General features: G+C 33.4%; 1 non-coding gene across 1 annotated transcript; it reads right to left on the bottom strand.

Moving 5' to 3' along the window:
- Positions 1–104: 104 nt before the first annotated feature.
- Positions 105–186, bottom strand: trnas-cga (transfer RNA serine (anticodon CGA)). The gene has a single exon. It is a non-coding gene; the product is annotated as a tRNA-Ser (tRNA).
- Between the last annotated feature and the right edge of the window lie 7,409 nt (positions 187–7,595).

The raw sequence follows: 7,595 nt of genomic DNA on the forward strand, positions 1-7,595 counted from the left end.
AGTGAAAGACGAAACGTATTATTTTTTATTTGTATGTGTTTTTAACAAACCTAACAATATTTCTTATGTTGTCAATAGTTATAATTTTAAAAAAAAAATGAAAACGTCACGAACAGGATTCGAACCTGTGCGGGGAAACCCCATTGGATTTCGAGTCCAACGCCTTAACCTCTCGGCCACCGTGACATGACGTCAGCAATGGTTTCATTTGTATTTATATTAATCATATTCTGGGAGAAAAAAAAACGTTTCTGGGTCGCAACCCAAACGAGGTCGGGAACTGCCGTAACCCATAAGTCACGTGTCAAACTCATGAATCATCGTGTGAATGAAACGTAAAAGGTGCTCACACTAGTTTTTCTGGTGGTCATTTTTAATGTTCGACTAATGGAAAAACTCAAAATTCTTACAAAATCCCTGAATTTTGTCACTTTTGTCACACACTGCTTGGATATTGTCGGTTTCTTACATATTTTGTATTTTATGCATATGCAGAAGTGTAAACTATGGCACAATAATGTTGAAATTACTCGTTTTCCAGCATAAAATCTATGGCCCTCTTTAGATCAAAGTGCTCTGTATTTGGCCCCTGAACTAACATGAGTTTAACGCCCCTGACCTTAGTGAATTAAACCTCAGTATTATATTACATACACAAGTAAAACCCATCATGTGGTGCCCTCTAGCGGTAATACAACCACATTACCTCATCATAAGGCAACCATCACATAGTAGGGTGAAACGCGACACTGAGCTCACGATACGATATGTTACAACATGTTGGGTTGGCAATACAATATTTTATTTTTAATAGAAAAAACTTTTTTTTTCATATTTTTGTTAAATGTCCTAATGATTGTTATCAAATAAACCTAAATTATTTAGACTTTTAACTCTGTATGAACTTTCCAAGTTTTAATGCAAATATTAAAAAAAAGCAAACAAAAACAAAACAAAAGAAAAAAAAAAACAATTAAAGTAAATCAGGCTTTTCTGTTTAGAGGTAAAAAAACTTACAGTGCATGACCTGAACGTAGAAACACAGCTAATGTCTGCTCTTCATCATCTATCTATAAAAGCAAGAAAGGTCTGTGTGTCTGTGTACTACTACTATAACTATTACCACAAGTACTATAACTATTACTATTACTACTACTACTACTACTATTACTACTACTATAACTACTACCACAAGTACTATAACTATTACTATTACTACTACTACTACTACTATAACTACTACCACAAGTACTATAACTATTACTATTACTACTACTACTACTATTACTACTACTACTATTATTACTACTACTACTATAACTATTACCACAAGTACTGTAACTATTACTATTACTACTACTACTATAACTACTATTACTACTATAACTACTACCACAAGTACTATAACTATTACTATTACTACTACTACTATAACTACTACCACAAGTACTATAACTATTACTATTACTACTACTACTATTACTACTACTACTACTACTATAACTACTACCACAAGTACTATAACTATTACTATTACTACTACTACTATAACTACTACCACAAGTACTATAACTATTACTATTACTACTACTACTATTACTACTACTACTACTACTATAACTACTACCACAAGTACTATAACTATTACTATTACTACTACTACTATAACTACTACCACAAGTACTATAACTATTACTACTACTACTACTACTACTACTATTACTACTACTATAACTACTACCACAAGTACTATAACTATTACTATTACTACTACTACTACTACTACTATTACTACTATTACTACTACTACTACTACTATAACTACTACCACAAGTACTATAACTATTACTATTACTACCACTACTACTACTATTACTACTACTATAACTACTACCACAAGTACTATAACTATTACTATTACTACTACTACTATAACTACTACCACAAGTACCATAACTATTCTTATTACTACTACTACTATTACTACTACTATAACTACTACCACAAGTACTTTAACTATTACTATTACTACTACTACTATAACTACAACCACAAGTACCATAACTATTCTTATTACTACTATAACTACTACCACTACAACTACTACTAGTACTATTACTACTACTATAACTATTACTACTATTACTATAACTACTACCAATACCACTAGTACTATAACTATAACTATTACTACTACAACTATAACTACTACCACAAGTACTATAACTATTACTATGACTACTACTACTACTACTATAACTACTACCACAAGTACTATAACTATTCTTATTACTACTACTACTATTACTACTACTATAACTACTACCACTAGTACTATAACTATTACTATTACTACTACTACTACTACTACTACTATAACTACTACCACTAGTACTATAACTATTACTATTACTACTACTACTACTACTACTACTATAACTACTACCACTAGTACTATAACTATTACTATTACTACTACTACTATAACTACTACCACTAGTACTATAACTATTACTACTACTACTATAACTACTACCACTAGTACTATAACTATTACTACTACTACTATAACTACTACCACTACTACTACTACTAGTACTATTACTACTACTACTACTATAACTATTACTACTATTACTATAACTACTACCACTACCACTAGTACTATAACTATTACTACTACAACTATAACTGCTACCACTAGTACTATAACTATTACTACAACTATAACTGCTACCACAAGTACTATTAACTATTACTGTTACTACTACTACTATCACTATTACTATAACTATTACAGCTACTACCATAACTACTACTATATATATATATATATAATTTCATGACATTTCCCACAGTGGACAATGTAACGGTTTCACAGAAAAATGCTTCAACTTGATTCAAAGTTCTCTACGTCTCCTGTGATAATTAAACCTATTTAAGAATCTCTTCATTAGATTAACAACTTTTTAAAAATACAAAACACATTAAAAGTCTTTATTACGCCACAGAAAATGTGTTTGTTTAATGTAAACAAAGAGCTAACAAGCTAGTTTTGATTAGCCAAACTTTAGAGAATAATTTTCACATCCGTTACACTTTTTCTTAATATTATATATATATTTTATAAAAAAGTTTACTTCACTCTGACACCAGATTATAATCATTGACATTTTCAAAATATGATTATCATGTAATAATATAAAAATGTAGCTGTTTTTTTACGACACAGGCACAAAATATAGGGTTAATTGTTAATTCTAGCTGATGTTACCCATATTAACTTTAATTATCATTGACAAAATAAAAGCACAAATACAGTGTTATTAAAAGGCTTATTTTATATTTTAAAGAGATTCAGAGTAAACGATAACACTGTTAATGTGTGTGTGTGTGTGTGTGTGTGTGTGGTTCAATAAAAACACGACTTTCCAGAAAAACACACATGTATTTTTATTGGTTTTTTTTAAACATCTGCATACAGAAATATGAGCAACATAAGTTTAGATACTCTTACAGACATGTTCCATGTGTAATTCTTTTAAAGTGAATCATTTACAGAACGAAAATGAAGTGAAAAGGTTTTTTTAAAGTTACATCACATGTAATGAACATTAAAGTCAGAGACACTTTAAAAACCAGGGCTTGAAATAAATCAACAGTAAAAGTAAAATCTGTCAGAATGACATGATTTACACTTTATTTCAGAATTAAACCCAACAAATATAATGTGAACTCCCTACATTAGGACTTGTTTTTGCACTCTTTAGCTAAAATACAAACTAAAATGTCTACTTTGTCTAAATTTTGCAAAAAAAATATAGAACTTAAATATAATCCTATGTGATTGTTAAAAAAAATACCAGCGTTTTATTGGCTGGTCTCAAACCAATCTTTCAGAAGTTGATAAAAACAACACAGATGTTGTTTTAAGGCACTTTTATCCCAAACTCCACTTAAAGGGGATTTCTTGCATAAATTAAAGTGTTTGAGGTTTTATTTTCAAATCCCACAAAATGCCAGGAACGCCTCACGGATCTCATTCTGTCACGAGCTGTGAGACAAACGTAGAGTAGAGGCGGAGTCTAACGCAGGTTCTAAACCCTCCCACCAGAGCTCGGAATGTGAGCCAAGATATTCTGTCAACATCTCAAACATTCCTGCCCACCTCAGTAAACTTCACTTCGTAGGATAACGTCACATGACTAAAGAACGATGATGTTTTAAACACATCCTCCTCCTCGTATATACTTTAGTTTATATTTTAGTGTTAACTCAGTGACAGATGGAAGGAATTCCAGTCCAGAAAAAGCATCTCAGGCATGTGTTACAATCACTCTTATCTGTGAAAAACCCTCTGCATTTAAAGGGATGTGACAACTTAGTATTTATGTCCTGGAGTAAAAAAAAAAAAGAAAAAACCAGTGAGTAAACGTCATTTACCTTAAATTAAACCTTTACAAAAGCCTAAAAACTATGGAAGCCCATTAAGGCCAGTTAAAAAAACACATAGAAAACAACAAGTAGGAACAGCTAAATAATAATAGTAAAATATTGACTTGTGAGATGCTATCTCATAATTATGAATTAAGAATGATGAGATACCATGTCATAATTATCAGATTCTATTTTATAATGAGATACTAAGTCATAATTATTAGATACTAACTCACAACTATCAGATAGATCACATAATTATGAGAAGTCATAATTATCAGATACTAAGTCAGAATTTTAAGACATGAATTATGAGATAGAATCTCATAATTACGAGATACTAAGTCATAATTATCAGATACTAAATCACGACTATCAGATACTGTCTCAAAATTATGAGATACTAAGTCAAAATTATCAGGTACTATCTCAGAATTATGACTTAATAATTTATTTATATATGTATTTTTTGCACTGTTCTTAGTTGTTTTCTTGGGTTTTTTAATGGTGTGAATGGGCTTCCATAAAAACACCCAACAATAATAATACAGTAAGTTTAAAAAAAATAAACAAATCCAATTTCCTGTCAAATTCAAAGAAGTAAAGGCTCTTTATTATTATTATTATCATTAGTGGAGCCTTTAAATAGTGTTGTTGTTGTTACGCACAGAGAAAACAAAGTGACACGTCTTTCCCTAGGCCATGATTTTAGAGCGTCTTAATTCATTCAGTGTAGCTGGAATTAAACTTTGAAACAAAGTGAAGCAAAGCTGAAATCACAATAATCAGGTAAACATCTGATTAAATGTTAAAATACATCAACATTAAGTTAAAAAAATGACATAAAAGGCACTTTGGAGTTCTAACAACAGTAAACGTAATATGATTAAGCTTTCATTTATTCAGAAAACAGTTTTTCAGGAAAATGTCCTTGATCTCCTGACATGTTTCGACTGTCAGTCTTCCTCAAAGGCGTCTGCTGATCGCTTTGATGTGGCCTTGACTTCTGCAGAGTAATAGTTTTTTTTTTTGTCTTCTTTTTGAATAATACGTAATTCCAGTAGTAGGAGGAAACACTACGCAGAAATCAAGGAAACATTGAAGTGATCAGCAGATGCCTCTGAAGAAGACTGGCAGTTGACAGTCGAAACCTATCAGGAGATCAAAGCAAAGTCGTCTGAATAAATGAAATCGTAACATATCAAAAAAAAGACAAAATTAACTTGCTGGAATTACTATGCGGCAGTCAAGGACACATCAAAGCAATCAGCAGACACCTCTGAAGAAGACTGACAGTTGAAATATGTCAGGAGATCAAAGTGAATTTCCTGAAAAAAGTTGTCTGAATAAATGAAACAGTAAACGTTGTGGTGTTTGAGGTCAGTAGGAAACGCTGTGAGTCACTTCCATAGTCGTCTAACATGACGCTAACTACCAGTCTTCCTCAAAGGCGTCTGCTGATCTCTTTGATGGGTCCTCAACTTCTGCGTACTAGTAATGGTTCTTTTTGTATAATATGTTATTCCAGTAGTAAGAGGAATTACTATGCGGAAGTCAAGGAAACATTGAAGCAATCAGCAGATGCCTCTGTAGAAGACTGCCAGTTGACAGTCGAAACATGTCAGGAGATCAAAGCAAATTTCTTGAAAAAATGTCGTCTGAATAAATGAAAATTAATATATTATTCAAAAAGAAGACAAAAATAACTTGCTGGAATTATCATGCGGGAGTCAAAAACACACCAAAGCAATCAGCAGACGCCTCTGAAAAAGACTGACAGTTGAGGGTCGAAATACTTCAGGAGATCAAAGTAAATTTCCCGAAGAACAGTTTAATGAAACAGTAAATGTCTTGGTGTTACTTCTATAGTCGTCTTAACGTGACGCTAGTAGCTAAAGCTAATTAAAAATTGCCCTGGGAGCTTTTTTCGTGATAGAAAAGTTAGTTTAAAAGGTACAAATTGATTGTAATCTTTGTAATTCATTGTACATTAAGGTTCTGTGGTAGAAAAAGTAGCTGTTTAAACTACAGAAGCTTTGCATTAGTTCAGAAACCTAAAAAGAACCCAGAACTTTCTCAGTGAAAATGCACAAACTCCCCATTCCAACTCTTGCATAACCTGGCAACCCACTATACCACCCTACCTAACCAGACCATGCACTGGAGCCAAAGATTTACTAGTGTTTCCAGACCCGCCCCCCCCCCCCTGAAAGAAAAAAGAAAGCAATTAGTCTCTGGGATGAACAGCGGTTCGGGGGCCAGACACGGACAGCAGGAGGGAGATGTTTGGTGCCGAGCCTTGGAGATGTGATCCAGAATGAAGGATAGAAACATCACTACAGGGTTCAGGAGGCCACGGCACTCAGTGAATACCAAACAACCAGTACACGCTGGGGTCTATAGAAGATACCAGTACACACTGGGGTCTATAGGAGATACCAGTACACACTGGGGTCTATAGGAGATACCAGTACACACTGGGGTCTATAGGAGATACCAGTACACACTGGGGTCTATAGAAGATACCAGTGCACACTGGGGTCTATAGGAGATACCAGTGCACACTGGGGTCTAAAGGAGATACCAGTACACACTGAGGTCTAAAGGAGATACCAGTACACAATGGGGTCTAAAGGTCCTGGTTTTTCAAAAAGTTTAATCCGGTTAAAATTGATCTGGATTTGGTAACTTTTTTTTTTTTTGCTACCCATGACCACGTAATCCAGGAGTGTCAAACTCATTTTATTTCAGGGGCCAAATACAGAGCAGTTTGATCTAAACTGGGCCACAGATTTTATGCTGGAAAACAAGTAATTTAACCATTAATGTGCTGTAGTTTACACTTCTACGTAGACATAAGGATTTCACAAGAACAAGAACAGTTTAATGACTGCAATCATGTGATATAAGCACCTGCAAATACTGTTGTTTTATTTACACAATGATTCATATTTTCTCTGTCATTTTCCATTTTCTACTGCGGGCCGAATTGGATGCTCCTAAGGGCCGGATTTGGCCCCCGGGCCATGAGTTCGACACGTGGATTATGTAAAACCCATTTTCAAGGTTTGATCCAATTCATTATCCAGAATCTGAGCTAATTTCTTTTGAAAAACTGGGCTCAAGAGGTACCAGTGTGTACTGGTACTGGTATATCT

Source organism: Gouania willdenowi, chromosome 21, assembly GCF_900634775.1.
Source record: "Gouania willdenowi chromosome 21, fGouWil2.1, whole genome shotgun sequence".
Taxonomy (NCBI): domain Eukaryota; kingdom Metazoa; phylum Chordata; class Actinopteri; order Blenniiformes; family Gobiesocidae; genus Gouania; species Gouania willdenowi.